Below are 21,794 nucleotides of genomic sequence, written 5' to 3'. Positions count from 1 at the left end.
AGTGATCAGCTACAAACAAAACACTTTGCAGGGTGTTCAACTGCAACAAATCAATTACCTTTAGAGCGATCAGCAATGAACAAATCAACACAAATCTACCTGTAGAGAGATCAGCTAGAAACAAACCACCCTGACGAGAGTTCAGCTACAAAAAATCACCCTGTAGAGACATCAGCTAGAAACTAGACACAATGTAAGGAGTTCAGCTACAAGCAATCACCCTGTAGAGAGTTCAGCTAAAACAAATCAACCTGCAGAGAGATCAGCTACAAACAAATAACCTTATAGAGAGTTCAGCTACAAACAGATTACCTGTAGAGAGATCGGCTACAAACAAATCAACCTGCAGAGAGATCAGCTATATACACACAAATCAACTTGTAGAGAGATCAGCTACAAACAAATCACCCTGTAGAGAGATCAGCTAGAAACTACACACAATGTAAGGAGTTCAGCTACAAACAAATCACCCTGTAGAGAGATCAGCTACAAACTAGACACAAAGTAAGGAGTTCAGCTACAAGCAAATTACCCTGTAGAGAGTTCATCTACAAACAAATCAACCTGTAGAGCAATCAGCTAGAAACAAATCACCCTGAAGAGAGGTCAGCTACAAAAAATCACCCTGTAGAGAGATCAGCTAGAAACAAATCACCCTGAAGAGAGGTCAGCTACAAAAAAATCACCCTGTAGAAAGATCAGCTACAAACAAATTGCCCTGTAGAGAGATCGGCTACAAACAAATCAACCTGCAGAGAGATCAGCTACACACAAATCAACTTGTAGAGAGTTCAGCTACAAACAAATTACCCTGTAGAGAGATCGGCTACAAACAAATCAGCCTGTAGAGAGTTCAGCTAAAACAAATCAACCTGCAGAGAGATCAACTACAAACAAATCACCTTATAGAGAGTTCAGCTACAAACAAATTACCCTATAGAGAGATCGGCTACAAACAAATCAACCTGCAGAGAGATCAGCTACACACAAATCAACTTGTAGAGAGATCAATTACAAACAAATCACCCTGTAGAGAGATCAGCTAGAAACTACACACAATGTAAGGAGTTCAGCTACAAATAAATCACCTTATAGAGAGTTCAGCTACAAACAAATTACCCTATAGAGAGATCGGCTACAAACAAATCAACCTGCAGAGAGATCAGCTACACACAAATCAACTTGTAGAGAGATCAGCTACAAACAAATCACCCTGTAGAGAGATCAGCTAAAAACTAGTCACAATGTAAGGAGTTCAGCTACAAGTAAATCACCCTGTAGAGAGTTCAGCTAAAACAAATCAACCTGCAGAGAGATCAGCTACAAATAAATCACTTTATAGACAGTTCAGCTACAAACAAATTACCTTGTAGAGAGATCGGCTGCAAATTAATCAACCTGCAGAGAGATCAGCTACACACAAATCAACTTGTAGAGAGATCAATTACAAACAAATCACCCTGTAGAGAGATCAGCTAGAAACTACACACAATGTAAGGAGTTCAGCTACAAATAAATCACCTTATAGAGAGTTCAGCTACAAACAAATCACTCTGTAGAGAGATCAGCTAGAAACTGGACACAATGTAAGGAGTTCAGCTACAAGCAAATCGCCCTTTAGTGAGTTCAGCTACAAACAAATCAACCTGCAGTGAGATCACCTACAAAAAAGCACCTTGTACAGAGTTCAGCTACAAACAAATTACCCTGTAGAGAGATCGGCTACAAACAAATCAACCAGTAGAAAGATCAGCTACACACAAATCAACTTGTAGAGAGATCAGCTACAAACAAATCACCCTGTAGAGAGATCAGCTAAAAACTAGTCACAATGTAAGGAGTTCAGCTACAAGTAAATCACCCTGTAGAGAGTTCAGCTAAAACAAATCAACCTGCAGAGAGATCAGCTACAAATAAATCACTTTATAGACAGTTCAGCTACAAACAAATTACCTTGTAGAGAGATCGGCTGCAAATTAATCAACCTGCAGAGAGATCAGCTACACACAAATCAACTTGTAGAGAGATCAATTACAAACAAATCACCCTGTAGAGAGATCAGCTAGAAACTACACACAATGTAAGGAGTTCAGCTACAAATAAATCACCTTATAGAGAGTTCAGCTACAAACAAATCACTCTGTAGAGAGATCAGCTAGAAACTGGACACAATGTAAGGAGTTCAGCTACAAGCAAATCGCCCTTTAGTGAGTTCAGCTACAAACAAATCAACCTGCAGTGAGATCACCTACAAAAAAGCACCTTGTACAGAGTTCAGCTACAAACAAATTACCCTGTAGAGAGATCGGCTACAAACAAATCAACCAGTAGAAAGATCAGCTACACACAAATCAACTTGTAGAGAGATCAGCTACAAACAAATCACCCTGTAGAGAGATCAGCTAAAAACTAGTCACAATGTAAGGAGTTCAGCTACAAGTAAATCACCCTGTAGAGAGTTCAGCTAAAACAAATCAACCTGCAGAGAGATCAGCTACAAATAAATCACTTTATAGACAGTTCAGCTACAAACAAATTACCTTGTAGAGAGATCGGCTGCAAATTAATCAACCTGCAGAGAGATCAGCTACACACAAATCAACTTGTAGAGAGATCAGCTACAAACAAATCACCCTGTAGAGAGATCAGCTAGAAACTAGATACAATGCAAGGAGTTCAGCTACAAGCAAAATCACCCTTTACACTGTTAAAACTCGGTAGTTAAAATAACACAATATCATGTGTTACTTACGGGTACCAAAAATGACTATCAGTGTAAGTGTTGATATAGCACATAAAAGTCTGTGTCGTATTAGCGCAAATTATTTTGTTACTTTAGCTAATCTCTGTGTTATTTTTACCCTTGGTCATGCTGAAATAATCACTACTTATTTGTTACTATAACTAACTTGTTGGATTTACAGTATAAAAAAATATTTTAGTGACATTGTAGTAAAAGTAATGTTACAACAAAATGTACATGCATAGTACAGAAACACATTAGCAGAATGTTGAGTGCATTACTGTTTAAGACAGTTTCTCTGTATCTCAAATGAGCCCTGCCTGGAGAGGACCAGGATTGGGACAAGAAGATATCCCCGCAGCAACTTCTCGTTTAATAGGAGGCAATTGTTCCACTGCTCAGGGTAGGCGATGTTGTAGTACAACCCAACTACAGCAGCAACAGAGACCATCAACGTCCAAGTAGATGAGATTCTCTATGACCAAAGTATTATAGTCTTGCATTGCAGAACCAGCCTCAATTATAATATGGAGCAGCAGTTGCATGGTCTTCAATTTTACTTGCAGTGTTGTCACCATTCTGTAAGCATACAAATATGATGTAAGCTAAGTAGAGTTGGTACATAATTTTACTTTAATGTATGAATAATACTTGTTTACATAAAATATTTTATATAACTGCACACATATGCATGCATTTACATACCTCTAGCACTACAATCAACCCATCTGATGGCTTCATTTCTTTGTGCATCAGCTTTGGCACAATAAATATAACAATAGAAATATCAGGGGCCTGTAGAAAACATCATGATTTACTGTACATGCATTCGTGCACTTACAGTTGACAAGTTCCTCAGTTTTGATATTAGATTGTCAATAACATGGGACGAGATTGCTCTGGGTGCTTTTTCTAGCTTGCCTTTCTTCAATATCTTTGAAGTCTAATTTTGCGGTTTTCTTACTATTCAAAATTTCACTCCCACATCCTATCCCATTGTGTGCAGACTTCTTCGTCTTTACAGGAAGAGTGAAAGTAAGCTCAGAGGATGACCACATGGCTAGTTTCTAAACCAGTTTTGGTACTGCATTGTTCATCAGCCCTTTGTAAAAACAATGTGAATATGTATGCATGTATTCAGCTAGAGTATGCCAGCATGCACACATACACATACACACACACTTGCTATACGTGAGAGTATTTGCACTTACATGACCATTTACAAAACTGTCACCATTCCATCTTCCCTTTAAGTAGACTTGGCATAATCTTGCTTGCTACTATCTCACATAGTATAGCAGTGGGATATTTACAATAATTCAGCATTTTGGCAACAGTCATCTGGACAATCTCGGCCCTGGCCGAACCTTGTCATTACCTATGCTGATCATAGTTCTTTCAGAGAACTGTGATGGAACAGTGAAGTTGTCTTCCCAGGCATTTGGAACATTTGAAAGGATAGAATCGTCCTGAAAAACAAAAAGTATACACTTGTAAAATCACCTGTTGCAGCTAATTTATTACTGGCAGAGCTATAATGGAATTGCTGTAGTTACATAACTATAGGTACGCATAAATACTGGGACATCACACTCTAGACTCTAGTCATAAACCTAGCTTACTTAACTATGTTTGCCCGGAATCTGACATTTGCTCAGGAATCTCCATGCTGCTCATTAGGGTCAGTGTGGCCGTTTCCATCATTTGGCAAGGTATCACCTATAAAATGAAAGCAGTTATCTAGGTAACCATGAAATTTATTTGCACACCGTTACGCCACAGTAATTTGAACTAACTATTTAAAGCTAAGTGGATAGCTACGTAGCTACGTACGTACAATTTCATGAGTGCGACCGCGAGCTTGTTCCTCATAGTTTGATGCTGCTACACTGCTACTGCTGCAATACTGCTTGTACAGCTGTCATTCATATTATCGTCTGACACTGTAGAGCTGCAGCGTTGTGTTGTACCAGCTACGGATGTTCACTCAGTCTTTATGGAAGATCTATCATTGTCGGTCCAAGCACACGAAGCAATTTCTTTGGGTCCGGTGCCCTAAATTAGTAGACCAATCCCCAGTTCTTTCATGTCCTCCTTGTCGAGGCTGGTGAACTCATACAGTGCCATCATGCCGGCAATTTTGTTTTCCTTGAACAGCTCCACAACAGAGTCATAATATCCCAGTGACTATCCTACAGTAGATTGCATACTTGCTCCACAGAAAATTCAGCTGCTTCCAATGCCATCGTAACTGTGAAAATGAGTTTAAAATACCTTATTCACGTGATAAAGATAGGATATTCCAGTGTATTTGCGTTACATCGCTTGTATTCACATGGTTATTGTAGGATATTCCAGGATACTAATAATTTATGTTGAAATGTCATTAGGTTGCGGTGCACTAATTGCTAGGGAGTGGTAGCCATCTGTCACTCAGACTGTACACAATCTTGTATATACATGGTCAATTAAAGCATAGTTAATGTACCGCAAACATGAAGCTAGCTATATGGCTGCGTGTAAACATTAGCTGTAAGTCAAGCAGGCTTGAGGGAAATATTTAAACTATACTCAACCAACTTTAGTTAATGCGAATATAATAATATTATATAGCTAGCTACTGTTTCAGCAATACATTGATGTCACCTCTGTGAAAACTTTTGTGCTATCTTTTAAACTTCTGTTGGTCCATATTGCAAAAGTATATTATATACTTCTGATTTTACTCTACTGTGTGGAATTGATCTACATTTATCAACTTTCATGCATTTAAGTGGCACACCGTACTGTAAATTCAAAAGTATGAAGTTCATACTGATGGTATGACTCCTGCAGTCATTTATATAGTAATGCTATAGCTAAGTGACTGCAGGAGTCATATACCATCGATTTAGCTACAGTATTACAGAAGAAGTACTGATTGATTACTACCAAAGGTAGCTAATAGATTTGACCACTGGCCAAAGTGCTAGAGATATCGAGGGAGACACACTACACAAAGTGTGGAATTTTTTTTATCTACAATAGACAATTCGTAGAGCCGGCATTCTGGCTTTGGCTCAACATCTCATTCTAGTACTATACCAGGTAACCAAATTTTCTTTCAGTTTAACATTCATGTGTTGTTTAAGGAAAATCTATGAAGGTGCATCATACATTTGAAGATCACCTTGTAGCCTTAGATTTCCACATATTTTGGTTAGCATTCAAAGAATGCTTTTAAACTGTAGTTGAGGTGAGATAAATATAATTAGTTGATTAACCATAAGCATAATTAGAAACCATATAGTTGTCAAATATATTGAAGAGTCTATGTGATCATGTTGTTGTTTATTCCCTGTTGTTCAAATGCAGAAGTTCACAGAATGAAAATAGGCATGGTAGTGCCATCGTCACCTCTACTGAAGATCACACATATAGTTTGTCAGAATTGAAGAACTGTTTGTCTACCATTCAAATGTTATACTAGGCCTGCAAACTTTAAATGTTATTGAGTACTCTGACCACTACCATTCCTGGATAGTTGAACCATAAAACATCTTTACCACTGTCCATGTAAAAGATCTCCAAAGCAGACAAATTCTCACTCTTCGCCCAGTTAGAGGTTTCATAACTCTAAAGTGTGCTGTGCAATAAACAACAAAAGCATGTAAACTGTAATAAACTGTGTACAGCTATTACTATGTAACCATCTCAGTTGCTGAAACAGCACAATCATTTGCAAATTTAACACATCACCTGTGCTAAATTAAGTATACCTTGGTTGTAATACCACAAATGTGTTAATTCAACATGTGGGTTGTTACATCAGCAACCTTTGTGGTTAGTAAAATTAGCACATCATGTGTTAAAACAACTACCCATTTTTAACAGTGTAGTGAGTTCAGCTACAAACAAATCAACCTGCAGTGAGATCACCCACAAAAACGCACTTGTACAGAGTTCAGTTACAAACAAATCACCCAGTAGAGAGATCAGGTAGAAACATTCACCTTGTAGAGAGTTCATTTACAAAGAAACCATCATATAGAGAGTTCAGCTACAAAGAAATTACCCCGTAGAGAGTTCAGCTAGAAGAAGTCACCTTGTAAAGAGTTTAGCTACAAAGAAACCATCATGTACAGAGTTCAGCTACAAAGAAACCACCTGTACAGAATTCAACTACAAACAAATCACCCTGTATAGAGATCAGCTAGAAGAAGTTACCTTGTAGATAGTTCAGCTACAACCATTCACCCTGTAGAAAGATCATGCTAGAAGAAGTCACCTTGTAGAGTGTTCAGTTACAAAGAAACCATCATGTAGAGAGTTCAGCTGCAAACAAATCACTCTGTAGAGAGTTCAGCTACAAAGAAACAGCCATGTAGAGAGTTCACCCTCATACAAACCACCTAGTAGAGAATTCAACTACAACAAATCACCCTGTAGAGAAGAAGTTACCTTGTAGAGAGTTCAGCTACAAAGAAACCACCACGTAGAGAGTTTAGCTGCAAACAATTCACCTGTAGAGAGTTCAGCTAGAAACAAATCACCCCGTAGAGAGATCAACTGGACGAAGTCACCTTGTAGAGAATTCAGCTACAAAGAAACAATCATGTAGAGAGTTCAGCTGCAAACAAATCACCCTGCAGAGAGTTCAGCTACAAAAAAATCACCCTGTAGAGAGTTCAGCTAGACGAAGTCACCTTATAGAGAGTTCAGCTACAAAGAAACCATCATGTAGAGAGTTCGGCTATAAAGACACCACCATGTAGAGAGTTTAGCTGCAAACAAATCACCTGTTACAGAGAGTTCAGCTACAAAGAAACCATCCTGTATATAGTTCAGCTACATTTCAAGTCACCCAGTAGAGAGATCAGCTGCAAAAAAAATCCTGTGGGGAATAATGAGCATGTAATAAATATATGTATATAATTTGTATAATTACTAATAAAATCAAAAATAATTGAAGTACTAAAATTCTTCTTTAAGTTCTTTTCTTCTTCCTGTGGTAAAGAAAAAAAACACATGGGTTAAAAAAGCCCCAAAGCCAGCCATAGGCCGGCTTTGCAGTATCCAAATACAAAAAGAAGTGATATCTAATCAAAAACAGCCAAGCTGTAAAAAAAGGTGCGGACCCCATAAAGGCCATGGTGAAAAAAGATGTGAAATCCAAGGTGGCGGCCAAGAAATGGCTGTGATGGTAGGTTAATGGTTATATTTTAATAACGGCAATTCAGGTGAATTTTGTGCCGCTTGGTCTTGGCACCAAATTCACCTGAATTGTTGTTATTAAAATGTAACCATTAACCTACCATCACAGCCATTTCTTGGCCGCCACCTTGGATTTCACATCTTTTTTCACCATGGCCTTTATGGGGACCGCACCTTTTTTTACAGCTTGGCTGTTTTTGATTAGATTATATTAGCATGGCATCCCTGTGCTAGTTATATTGAAAGTGTGAGCACACAGTTACATCATGGGCTATAGAGCTAATTGTGTACAATGTTAATAACCGCAAGGATGTGTGTATGCTAGCTGCATTATAATAATCCCTATGATTACTATGACAACCATGACAGGCTCACGTGGTCCGCAGTACCACATATAATCATCATGTATCTGCGGAATGCCTTGCCAGTTAGTTATTTGCTCCCATCCTGGTCCATTCCACACGTATTCAGCTTAGTATAGTCACTGCCACCACATGCAGTGACAGTTCAAATTTAATAATTATCCAGCTCAGAGTCTGATCCCCTTTCAAAGCTTCAGAGCCACTTCAAATACTGCTTGCTGTCCATATACATCTCTTCTCAGTCATTATCAAGAGATAATAAAGCGACATCCAGATTTGGCGCTAGAGCTCCAAGTCTCTGACCATCATTGAAAAATTTGAACGAGTGATCGCGTGACTGCAAAATGTCGGATAGCTCTTGAAATCCTTAACCCTATACACCACAAGGTGTAGTATATAGATGAACAAGGAACCACTGACTCTTGATATTGTGCATGCAGCTTTTTAACATAGTACTATAAGCTGCACAATGAATATGCATGTTGATACAACTAGCTAGCATGTATATAACTAGCTTCAAATAGCTACTAGCCAGGGCTGAAACGGATAGCAACTTTTACTATCCGGATATCCTGAACAAAACCTATCCGGATATCCTACGGATAGTGGCATCATCACTTGCTATAGAAACATTTTATAGTTTATTGTAAGCATCCTTGTTTTACTAGTACTAGAAGCAAACAAACATTAACATGATAGCAAAAGGTTTGTGATAATGTTACAGTGTTACTTTGCACCATCTGTAACAAGATTGGCAGCTGGAGAAAACATGAATACAAGATGTAGCAGTTGCTACAAGACCTTTTCCAGGTACAACTAGTCCTAAAGAACTCTTTATAAGGCAATAACTATTCTGTTACAACTTCTTCAGCAACATTCACAGCCTCACTTCGTAATTTATCGATGGGCGTGGTCGCGAGCAAGCTGATTAACTTACCCGGCTGCTGTTAACTTCACATAATCTAGCTTAGCTAACTCTCCATGATGAAAATTGATTCATCTAGTGATGAGAAGTTGGACAGATAAATGGCTTTAAGTTATTACTATCCGCTTGGCTTCAAAGTACTATCCGGATAGTAAATTATTATCCAGATATCCGGATCATACGGATATCTGTTTCAGCTCTAAATTAGCTACCCTGCTTGAAATATATCTATAGTGTATAGCTAAGTGTCCATGCATTCATGCACAAGCCCACACTGTAAAGTTGTAGATACATGTAACTACAATGCTACAATCAGATTATGATATATTATCAGTATCAGACAACAATGCAAAATGCCACTCACATAGCTAATAGTTACTATAAAGAAAACACTGAATCAGAGTATATTTTGTATAGTACTACCTATGAAATATAACTAGCTACATAGTCAGTATCTTATTTTCTGTGGTGTTCCTTGTTATATTTTGATGTTGCAGACTTTGTCTCCTTTAGGAGTTCCTTGGTTGGCTCAAATTTATGTGAGGGCACATTGTTAGCAAGCTTAATTGTCAGTATGCTAGAGAGAGTTCCTTTAGGATGTAAAGTTGGCCTAAATGCAGTCTTGTTCTTTTGTACTAAAGAAAATAACCTCTCCTCTTCAGCATTGGAATGGGGAATGGTTAATACCAATTTTGCAATTTGTGAAAGCTTCGGAAAACATAAAGAGCCATCTGGCAACCTTACACTAGAAATATAATTCCATATCATATCCATTCTGTAATATCTAGTGCTACGATCATTGTCATCATCTTCATGGACCAATGCTGCATCCCACACATTCTTAGGAATATCCCTCTCACCCAACAGCTGGTAAGAGGTGAATTCTTCAGACAGCAGATCACATTCTGCTGAGGCTTTGTATGGTAGCAATGAATGAAACCTACGTACAATTAAACCATCTATAGCACTCTAAATTCATGCTAATTTATGTACCTTTCAACAAAACACTCAATCTGAGTAAATGCAGAATCCGTCCTTGGAGTAAAGTTTATGAAGTTAGCATTCTTGAGCAACTGATCATTTAATGGCAGGTTTTTCAAAGCATATTCAAATGCATCGACATAAAATGCTCTTACACTCTCATAAAACTTTTTGGATTGTGATGGTGCCAGATCTCCCTTTTCTATACATCATCGTAAAGTTGACTGGGTTATCAATCCAATAAAAACAGACTGATGTAAGAAAAAGCTTGAGTAACAGCTGTATACATTTAAAATAAAAAGGTTAAAATTAATGTTACCTGGTAGTTGAGAATACAAAATCTTTATATGCAATTGTATAGAAGTCTCCTTTGGCTGCTATGATTGTAGATGGCAATAAAAACTTACCAGCAAGTTTAGTCAAAAATGAAATCATTTGACTATGAATTACTGGTATCAGGGGATCATTCCTTTGCAGAAATTTGTTAAAGCGCACAAGTCCTTGTAACACAGCATGGTAAAATAACAAGTACACTTCAGTGAGAGGATCTTCAAATAGACTATGCAGTATACAGAATCTGGGTGCGTTCTCATCTTTAAAAATTATAACCACAGATGAGCGCTTATGAAACAAAAACAATTACCTTGTGATAGAAAATAACTTTTTAATGCTTCATATTCCTGCAGGATCCGGCCAATTACTCTCTCAAGACTAAGCCACTTGGTGCTGACATGTTTGATAACTTCTCTATAGTTGGTGTCACAAAACACACAGTAGCTCTGAAGACTGGCTTTTCGTTTTGTGCTCTTGTCAAACCAGTAGAATATATCGATAGCCAGGTCTTCAACATTAAACTTTGATACCTACGTAATATTCACATGCATGCATATAGCATTATGAAATATTAATGTACCTTTGCAAATGCATCATCTGCTTTAACAGCAATATTGTGTACAATATGACAGGGGCATCCCATGATGTAAATCGATGCATTGGCATTTGGAACCCTGGTCCTGATTGAATTATGACAGCCCATGTTTACTGAGGTATTATCAACGCTTATTCCAACACAATTTTGCCAGGAAATACCACGCTTTGAAAGAGCTTCATCCATTTTAGAAAAGACTGCCTCAGCAGTTGCACTAGAAGACATGCAGATATCCAAAAGTCTTGTGCAAACAGTGCCAGAAGTATTATCAAATAGCCGCACAGTCAAAGGATTCATCTTCTCGACACCACTGTCATTTGAATCATCAACTGCCAAAGCAAATGGATCTTTTTTCATGCATCTTACTAACTGCTGCTGATAGCGAGGAGCAATTGCCCCATTGATTGTACAAGCAGTTTTGGTATGCCGTGAAGAGAATTTTTTTGCAATCTCACTATCTGGGAATACATCATGAAACAATGGAGTTAATTCATCAGACAAAGCAATAGGCACATTGTTTTTTACAAGCAATGTTGCCACTTTCACTTCAGCTCTTGTGACCTGCATGATTAATATACAGTTAATTACCCACAAGCTAGCTTAGCTAGGTGAATAGTTGTTAAAGTACAGTATGAGTATAATGTACAAATTAATTAAAGATAAATAGGATAGAAAATACCTTATCATTAATTGGGCTGCTTGTAGGGACGAAGTTAAGCCTCTGTTGGCCATGCAAAGCCTTCACATTAGTTTTGTGCATTGAAGAAGACTAAGAAGAAGAAGCTACTACTACCACCCCAGTACCATCTGAAGGTCGGTTTAAGAAGAAGAAGCTACTACTACCACCCCAGTACCATCTGAAGGTTGGTTTTGTTTTTATAATGAACTGAGGAACAACATAAAGTCAATGTTGGTCGCCAAGAGGAAGGGTGACCCAGTTTGCACCAGTCATGAATTTTGACAAGGTTTATTTTGAAGGACTTATAAGGAGTGGTGTAAAGACCAATGGGAGGCAAAATAGAGATATGTACCAGTTGAGCAGCTTGTCAAAGCTGGATGATATCTTGGGAGAAAGGTGGTATGTATGCAGGCTTAATGCTAATGGAGACTTTTGTTATGTCCAGCCAAAAGCAGTGAAATACTACTTTAAAAATGCAAAACAAAAGGTTGACTATCAGATGCAAGCAGATGGGTTACTACGCAAGTATGTATTTGGTGGTAATTCTCAACTTGTCTTTCATTTCATCTGTTGTGATGGTACTGTAGCAGACTGGGATCATGTACTTAAGTCATGTCAGTAACTTCATAATTTTGACTTAATTGTATTACAACTGTACAAGTGATAATATAAAACATATAATATTGTATGTACAATCAAGCACTATCATTGTTTTGGGAACATGTTCGACAGTTGTGATTAGACTGTTGACATATTCCACATAACTGAACTCTTTTTGAATGAATGCAATCAAGATTAAAGGTTAGTTCTTCAATGCGATTTAGTTTAAGCAGAAGTTGATGTAAGGAACTGATGTCACATGTAGATCTAAAGTAACTTTTTGTTATGTCGTCATTTAATGTTTCTAACCCTTGTTGACTAAATGGGGTGATGCTTCCATAAAGCTTCAGAAATTCAGGGATGTGACTTACTAACACATGTAGGTATGGAGTAACATTCTCAGTCTGGTAAACGGAGGTAAAAAGTGACATCCACTGAATCAAATCATGTTTAAGGTTGCTTAACTGAGTACTAGTTAAAGTTGTGGGTAATTGAAGTGTTTTGTAAATGTTTTAAAATTGTTCCCAAATCTTTTTTACATCAGTAACTTTTGGCAAATCTGGAAATATATCACTGGAGTCAATATTGTTGAATACTCAAACTTTCTCAGGGCCAGTTAAGTCTCTCCATTTCAATACTTTAGACTCCTTATCTTGATACGTGTGAAAGGATACTTTGCAATCCTCATTCAAAAACTTGATGTACTTGTCAAAATGTAACGTATTTTTATTGATGCCATCTAGATGTCTCAACTCCACAATAAGCAAATTAGTCAGAACATCTGACACCCTCAGAAATAAATATAATATATCGGGAACCACATGGTATATCGGTATGGACGGAAATAAAGGCTGCTGAATACAACCACACTTTTCTTCGTTGTACTTTGTTGTTTTAGGCAATAATGAACCTTTGCTGATACTTGCAATTGTCCTAGCTCCTTCATCCTTATTTTGTACAGACCAAACTTTAGTCATATCATGTCTGTCTTCGGAGGGACACTTACACCATATGCAAGGAAATCTGGCGTTAGCAGTTTCAATACCTGTGGTTATGGCTAAGTATTTTAAATCTGCGGTAAAGAACCATTCAATTGCAAACTGATGAGCACCTACTTTTATTGACTGTGTCTGTTGTATTTCATCTGAAATTTTCACTTAAGATTCTGCTAAAGTGTAATAATGTTTTGTTGTATTTAGAATTGCAATGGTGTGATTTCCACTGGGGGAATTTGGAGAAGCAACTTCTCTAAGACTTGTAAATGCAATTACAACACAATGCATACTTTGACTGACGCGAGTGCCATCACCTGTGATTTTTACTCGAACAACTGAATTTTCTGTAAATCAATGGTCACTTTCTACCAAGTGAGAAACCACCTTACGTATCCGCTTTCTTATGGACTGTTGGACTCCCAAACCTCTTCCTGGGGTAGGGCAGATGGAATTATCTAGTTTCTTAGCTTCTTTGATAATAGAGCTAGAGCTTGGAAGAGAGGGATTTGCCATGGTATGTCTCATTAGAAATTTTATACCATTCCTTAATGTAGAGTGTCTTCTGTACAACACTATTTTCAGTTGCTTCTTTTTCTTCAACCACCTGAGTTGCTTTTCCATTTCTGTCAACAGTCATAGTTTCTCCAGTGGTCTTATTCATGAAGCTTACTTTAGTAGGTGTAAAATGATTATATTCTGTAAATGACAGTGCTGCCTTCACATCATTGGTAAACTGTTTCTTTTTTACTCTTTTGTACTGAGGGGTATACTCTTCCCAGCTTTTGTAATTTTTAGGAGTACGAGTGTCTCCACTCCGAACTATTTTTGCTGCAAGCTTTTTGTTAGACTTTCTAACACATTTTAATTCATTTGCTTCTTTGAATTTATCATTGGCTTTTTTGACTTTTTCTTCCAATTTGGCAAACTTCTGATGAAATGACTGAACAACCAAGTGGTCAGGGTTTTGCTTCCTACTGGTTGGAATAATTTCAGTATCCTTTAACTCGAGTAACCATTTTGTTTCTTTCCAATTGTCTAACAATTTAGCACGTCCAATTCCTCCTACTCATTGAATAGCTTTTCCCATTCTTGCTAATTTAGATGTAAACAAGCTCTCAACCTGTCTGTTATCAGTACATCACAATGGTAAAGGTTGAAAAGTTTCACAATCACTCTTTCAATCAATAGTTGCTTATCACTTAACTTCTGCTTACTGCAAAATTTTGCCTCAGAATCATCTGATAGGTCACACTGAGGAAGACCATATTTATTTGGATGACTAATGCTGTACAAATAGTGGCTATAAACAAACAAAACAGAATCATAATAAAGTCACACAAAACAAAATAAATAATTTAAAGAACCATTAATATAGCTAGTGCATAGACAATAAGAGGAAACGCCTACTGCCCTGAATAAAATCAGGACCGAGATAAACGCTCTGCAGCATTATCTTACGTATAAAACTTCGGGTAAGCTTCGGGTAAGGGTAGAGGGTGGGGCAACTTAGCAACGCACAAATGGTGCGGACTTGTTTAAAGGACCACTGCTCCACCCAGACGATCTATGCAGAGAGGGTATTATTAAAAGATCAGTGCAAGAGTAAAGTATAATAGAATCACATTGATCACTATCTCATTACTTTGTCTGATGTAGTGATTATGTCAGCATAATTTTGGGAAGCTGTCAGTGCTATAAGTGTGGTGTTGAAAACTGTAAGAACATGTGCACAGTTCATTAAATATGAGATACTCTAATTGAGGAGTCAGAAATTCTAATAAGTGCAAAGAAAAACTAATTTAGGGATCATAGGAGTGTACCTGAAGATAGCATAAATGACCGATTATTGAATGAGGTTTATACTTTGCTTTTCATAAATATCTCCAGGAAAGCAGTATTAACCTCAAATTTTCACCAGGAGGTAGCACCTTTCTCGTAGAATATCTCACGTAAGGGTGAGCAATAGTATCTGATTAGTGTCCATGTTACAAGTGGATTTCTGCATTCTGTATAATATGAAATATTGAACACCGCTACCTATTATCGAATGACCGTTAATTTCCGTTGATCAGTTATCAAACATTTTCACTGGTAACCTCAGTGCAACCTACACACTCTTTATTGCTATATCAACGTGTTAACTGAAGTACCATGATACTGTAACTGAAGTATATATAGTTTTGATACAAGTATGCACTTGTAAGTTACAGCAGCGAATCATTTATAGTGTTAAAGGCATACAGTAAAAAGTCAGCACACTATGAACAATAACACAGTCTTATCATCCTTGTTTACAACAACCCCTTCTGTACAGTCTTTGTGGATACATTTTTCACTTGGGGAAAAAGATAACCAGTTGGCCAATTCTGCCACCAAAGTCACATAGTTCTTTCACAGTGATTCCTGTTTTCTTTTTCTTCATTTTTTCGTCGGTAAGCTCATAGACTACAGTATTGGAATTTTCTCCATGTAAACACTTTACAAGTATGCAGAATTATATTGTAAACTTCCGAATACGTTATGTGATTTAGATATTTGATAATAGGTCACTATACTAGTGAACATTTAATCCCCAATTTAGTCGTGATTGAAGAAGGGATTAAATGTCCACTAGTGCATCGTCAGGTGTCGGCAACTCCATGCACTTGTTTCATTGCCTTTAAAACTTAAAATTCCTAATTTTTCCTTATATTATATACTTGTTTGTTGTTTGTTTACCTTTTTCTACAATAATTATACCAACGCATAATACATTAAAAGACTTTACATCAGACTTGGCTTCATCTGAATGGGCACACCAACTTCAGTTACTGAAAAGTGGCAAGTGGCTAGTACAATTCATTTTTAGCTACAGGCATGTTCAACCCTTTAAACAACATTACAAATGAAGAACCATATGAGAGGTACCTCTATAATCAATCCAGTCACTACAGAAAATACAGATGATTCCTGTTACAAACTTAGGGATGTTATCATTCGCTAAATCAACACCTTGAGCTGTCAACAATGAAAAATGGGACACTAAGGAGGAGAGAAAGTTAGTCCATGGTGGATGCATTGTATGTACTGTGGTATCACAGTTGGGCTGAAGTGATGTCTAACAGTGACTGACTGATACTACCTGACTGACATACTTACTAATACCTTCAGACAAGCATAACTCAATAACACCTATATATGACTATGGGCTTGATATTGTCAGTCATGCAGTAGACATTCCTCTAAATAAAAGAAGTTCATATAACTACACTGTACCTAATGGAGGCATCTCAAGTAGTATTAAAGACACTTTTGTGTTTGATTATATTTAACCAATACTGCCAAGGTGCCATGAAGGTATTGTGAGGCTGGTTAACATTTTTTTTGAGACTTCATGATCCTTGATATACAGTACTGGTAAACAGTCACACTAGTTAATCTGCTCTACTAGGAGAGTCTGGTAGAATGTGAGAGCACGATTGCTAAATTATTTAACCAATCACTGCTTTAACTTTAGCAGCCACATGATGACATAAATCAAAACACAGAAATTTAAATGTGTGTGTTCCGTTACTGACTCCATTGGAAAGATACTGTACCTATGAATATACTCATCCCTATTAGCTTATAAATTTCCTGATTCATGTGATCATGTGATCCACAATAGATAACTATGTAAATATTACAACATGTTGTGTTGTAAATGTTGTTACAGAGGATAGTGATATGGCTGAAAAGAAGAGGGATCCTACTCCAGTGAGTATACACTTATTATACCTGTATTGTGTATTGTGTTGTATAAATGTCAAACCTACAATGTGTGGTTGATGTATTAGTGTGTGAAATAATGTTGTTTGGACAATGGACAATTACTGGTCAATTACACTAGTTGTCAGGCCATATTTTGTCAGGAAATAATGTCTTTATAAGTTCAGTGTGTGTGATATTGGCCAAGGAGGGACACCAAACATAGAGGTATTGGCATGTAATTTTTGTTGTTTCCTTGTGGTGACCACAAAGTCATTCCTAGGGTAAACTGTGAGGCTAACAGTTTACTATGTTGTATCAGCCTACTTGTCTCAGTTATGTACCTGTATTGTATAGTAGTAAAATGTACTTACTTATAACCTGTTAGCCATTATTACCTTTTACTTGTGGTATTCACCTGTACATCTAGAGTGAACAAGAAATCACTGTATCTCTTACAATTTTGACCTTAGTGATAAACCTCAATAATAAGGCCACTTTGTTTTACAGCTACACTAGCATTGGTACCTGCCTTACATGCAGGACCATCTCCACATGTGTTAATGCTGGACACAGAGACCAAGCATTAAACACCAGCACTGCTCATGTAGGTATGTAGCATGTATGGTGATGTTACTATTAAAGAACTTATCCCATCCCTCAAGGTAGGTAAAATCAGTGTACCCAGGGACCAAGGACCCGGAAACCTGTGGGAATCCAACTCTACACTTCACAACATTCTATACTTGTACTAGAACAAGTAGTCTTGCATGGACAATCCACTTTTTCCCCATCATGGTGTCTCCCAAGATGTTTATACCAATTACAAATTACAAGCACCTCTGGAAAAGTGTCTGAAGCTGACTGTACTTTATATAGGCCACTTGCCTGCATGAACATATGTACTAGTCTATTATGCCGCCTAGCTACTATAGTAGTTTAAAAGCATTGTGCAAAATGTATGAAGTCTGGTTTTCGAGCTGCTGGAACTTGCTTAGTTTGGCTTAGCTAGTAATCGCTATTTACATAGAATATTTGTTTACACAATATTTCTAAACTTTAGTAGTTGGTGACATAATAGACTAGCATGCTCATTGTGCAGCAGGTGAATGGTTTGTGAATGCAGTCAGTTTCAGACACTCTTTCATAGGGGTAGGTAAAAACAGTGGACCCAGGGACCAGGGGACCCAACTCTTCTTGGAATTTTATACCTTTCACAAAATTTTATATTTATACTAGGTGCCTTTGCAAGTAGACTTGCATGTCTAATCCACTTTTTCCCCCATCATGGTGTCTAACACAATGTCTCACGCGATGTTTAAACCAAGTAGAAATTATAAGCACCTCTGAAAAAAAGTGTCTGAAGCTGACATTTATAGGCCACTCGCCTGCTGCACAATGAGCACACTAGTCTATTATGTCAACTCACTACTAAAATTTAGAAACATTGTGCAAATGCACCACGATGTATGAAGTCTGGTTGAATGTCGAACTGTTGGACTGAAACTTGCTTAGCTAGTAATCGCTATTTTCCGTGAATATTTGTTTGCACAATGTTTCTAAACTTTAGTAACAAGTCGAAATAATAGATTAGTATGCTCATTATGCAGCAGGCAAGTGACCTACAGCTTCAGACACTTTTTCAGAGGCTCTTATAACTTCTAATTGGTTTAAACATAGTGTGAGACACCGTGACAAGGGAAAAAGTGGATTAGTCATGCAAGTCTATACTTGCAAAGGTACCTAGTATAAGTATAGAATATTGTGAAGGGTATAAATTCCAAGCAGAGTCAGGTCCTTGGGTCCCCTGGTCCTCAGTCCCAGGTCCTCGGGTCCACTGTTTTAACCTACCCCTTTCAGAAGCGCTTATAATTTTTGGTGCAAACATCACATATGATGGGGGGAAAAGTGGATTGACAATGCAAGACCACTTGCAGAGGTACCTATAGGACCCGGGGACCAAGGACCAAGGGACCTACAGGAATCCAACTCTTCTTGGAATTTTATACACTTCACAATATTCTATACTAGCTGTAGTACCTGCCCTATCGTGCAGGGCAGTATGTACAATGACATGGAAATTAAATGAAATTACAGTTGGTAATATACTATTATAGATACTTTATAAAAGACTAAGGAAACAATGTGGTGTAAGGATTGCATGAATGCAATAATTGTGGAGAAGTGCACTCTTATTGGAATATTTTGTGACTTAAGTTGCTCAAATTCTACCATCAACCAAACATACCATGAATTATTGTATCTCCACTACAGCGATTCTGTTATGACAAAATATAACGGCTTTATAAAATATAACAGCATGGGCACAGAGTGGGGGCTAGCAAGAAACAATAATAAATTAAAACAAAAAAATTTTAGTCATCCAACCCAAGACAGCTCATGGAAAAAACCTGCCAGCCTTTTCTTTTGTTTTGCTGCACAGGAAAAACCTAAAAATGCTCCACTCTGCTTTGTATGCATGTGTAGAAAGAGTTTAAATCATTGCTGCAAAGTCTATAAATAGCTCCCATTTTCACAACGTGCCCCACGTTGTGAAGAACAGTCTGCCACGGGACCATGTCATTTCACTGTGTAGCTGCAGTCATCCCTCCTCCTAGCAAACCATCCAGGATATGCATAAAGACAAAAGAATAGAAAAGATAAATAGTTTCACACATACATAAATATACAAAGCAACCATCTGATACATTTTTTTTACCATAATACCTTCCTTACCACCATCCACAGGTGCTGATCCACAATATCACAAAGCAGCAGTAGCAGCAGACAAACCTAACTAAGGTGCATGTGTTTGCCTATCTAAAAACCTCACTATAGACTACATTACGTGTTTTGCAATCCCCTTTAACTAAAAGTGTCAATCTATCTTCTCAACCTACCCTAGATAGTGCCACATAAAGCATGCCGTGTGTGAAGCTTTCGTCCGTCAAATCTAATCCTACAGCCTTAAAAGTTTGGCCCTCGCTTTTGTTAATGGTCATGGCAAAGCAAAGTGCAATTGGAAATTGAAGCCGTCTAAATTCAAAAGGCAAAACCCAGTTACTCGGAATGAGAGGAATGCGTGGTATTATAATATCGTGTCCTGCATATCTACCGTGAGAAATCTTGGCCTCTACTGTGTTATCCGACAGTTTAGTAACTACACACCTAGTGCCATTAGTAACCCTTGGAGGATCTAGAGAGCGTAGAATAATAATAGGAGCGCCTACTTTAAGTAAGAGAAGATGCTAAGGTAGTCCAGATACCTCTAAAGAGTTCAAGAATTCTGTTGGAAAGTGAACAGCCTGATATTCATCAGGTATGGTGTCCAAGGACCTGTAGTCACAGCAGTCACCAGGTAACTGCTCCACCAGAGTCATGTTGATGGAATGAGTGGTCTTGTTAAGAGGAGCAAGAATGCAGCGTTCAGAAAGCCAAGTCCCTAAAGTTAGAGAGCAAATCTGGATACACCCTGGAAACCAGTTCCTCCTTGCTATCCACAAAGGTTCCCATGGTGTCAGGTAGCTGGACAACATCAGGTAGAGTGTCAATAGGAAACTTCCCATCTCCAATGGCCAATAGTTCTTCAACGAATTGTCCAGCTGCCACATCCCCACACAGGTGCACTCTCATGTTAGTGTGTAGTTGTTTAACCACCACACTGTCCCACAGATGAGATCGCTTGAGGCAAGCATCGGTAGGGTCACCCTACGACCAACATTCCTGGGGTCACCATCCCCATCTACCATTGCATCCCGCAAATCCTGGTAGCAATCAGCACGTAGTGCCTTTTGCTCACGCCTGAGAAACTGTAAGCGCTCAGTTTCAATCTTACAGTAGGCGTCAACCAGGAATTGCTGGAAAAGTCTTTTAGCCTTAAGCAATACAGGCACTTGCTGCCTGACCATGATGTGGTAGCGGCAATACACCATGGCTGTCAATTTCCTACCATTAGCCAATTTCAGGTTGATGTGCCATCCATCGGTGCCATAAGAAAAGAGTAAATGATACTGTAAAGGATCATACCCCCTATGAAGTTCAGAAATGCGCTGCAAAGACCCATCCCTATAGTGCAAAACTATGTCCCTATTATTTACATTATCATTAGGCATTAGCACTCCTACCTCGTCACACATCGGGCTATTGTACCTCCTAGCATGCTCTCCTACAGGCCGTTTGTTCTCATTAATCACTACCCTAATATTTGCTGGCTCATCATGCTGCTCAAATATTTCTTTAGCTACCTTAATAAGTTGAACATAGTGATTATCGTCATGCAAAAGCTCAGTAATACCCCTAACTATGTCAAGCCTTAACCCATCAACTATCCCACATCTTGTAGCTACTTCAGTTTGCTGGTTGTCGATAAAATAAATTTGGGAAAATTTAGGAAACTCACCTGTTGATGGAACTAAACTACCTATACGATGATAGACTTGACCCTGTACTCTAAAAGGATTGAAGCCAGCCATAGTTATCTCGTTACAGCCAAAGGTTGTCATTTGAAATGCACTATTATACTTACGTATGCTAGCTAGAAAATGTTTACCTGCTGTGTTTGTACCTTCATACAGGTGTCTCAAGAATGACTGGGGCTGTGGAAATGCCTCTAAGTGGACATTACCCTTCAAGCAACAAAGGGATTCGGTCTCCTGGGGAAAT

General features: G+C 38.0%; 2 long non-coding RNA genes across 4 annotated transcripts in view; one reads left to right on the top strand and one right to left on the bottom strand.

The window, feature by feature from the left end:
* The window catches only part of LOC136246458 (uncharacterized), a 133,003-nt gene that overhangs the window by 86,119 nt on the left and 25,090 nt on the right, over window positions 1-21,794 (top strand). Inside the window, exon 2 of the long non-coding RNA XR_010696433.1 lies at window positions 17,101-17,141. This is a non-coding gene — a long non-coding RNA (uncharacterized lncRNA). The remainder of the gene's footprint in view (window positions 1-17,100; window positions 17,142-21,794) is intronic.
* Window positions 2,834-5,338, bottom strand: LOC136246397 (uncharacterized). Of its 3 annotated transcripts, none has more exons than XR_010696389.1 (4): window positions 4,513-5,338; window positions 3,585-4,462; window positions 3,449-3,538; window positions 2,834-3,322 (listed from the first exon to the last, which is right to left on the bottom strand). It is a non-coding gene; the product is annotated as an uncharacterized lncRNA (long non-coding RNA). The 3 variants fall into 3 exon arrangements; XR_010696390.1 differs by having other exon boundaries at window positions 4,540-5,338; XR_010696388.1 differs by having other exon boundaries at window positions 2,835-3,322; window positions 4,581-5,338.

Source organism: Dysidea avara, chromosome 2, assembly GCF_963678975.1.
Source record: "Dysidea avara chromosome 2, odDysAvar1.4, whole genome shotgun sequence".
Lineage (NCBI taxonomy): Eukaryota > Metazoa > Porifera > Demospongiae > Dictyoceratida > Dysideidae > Dysidea > Dysidea avara.
This window is presented reverse-complemented; position numbering and strand designations above follow the sequence as displayed.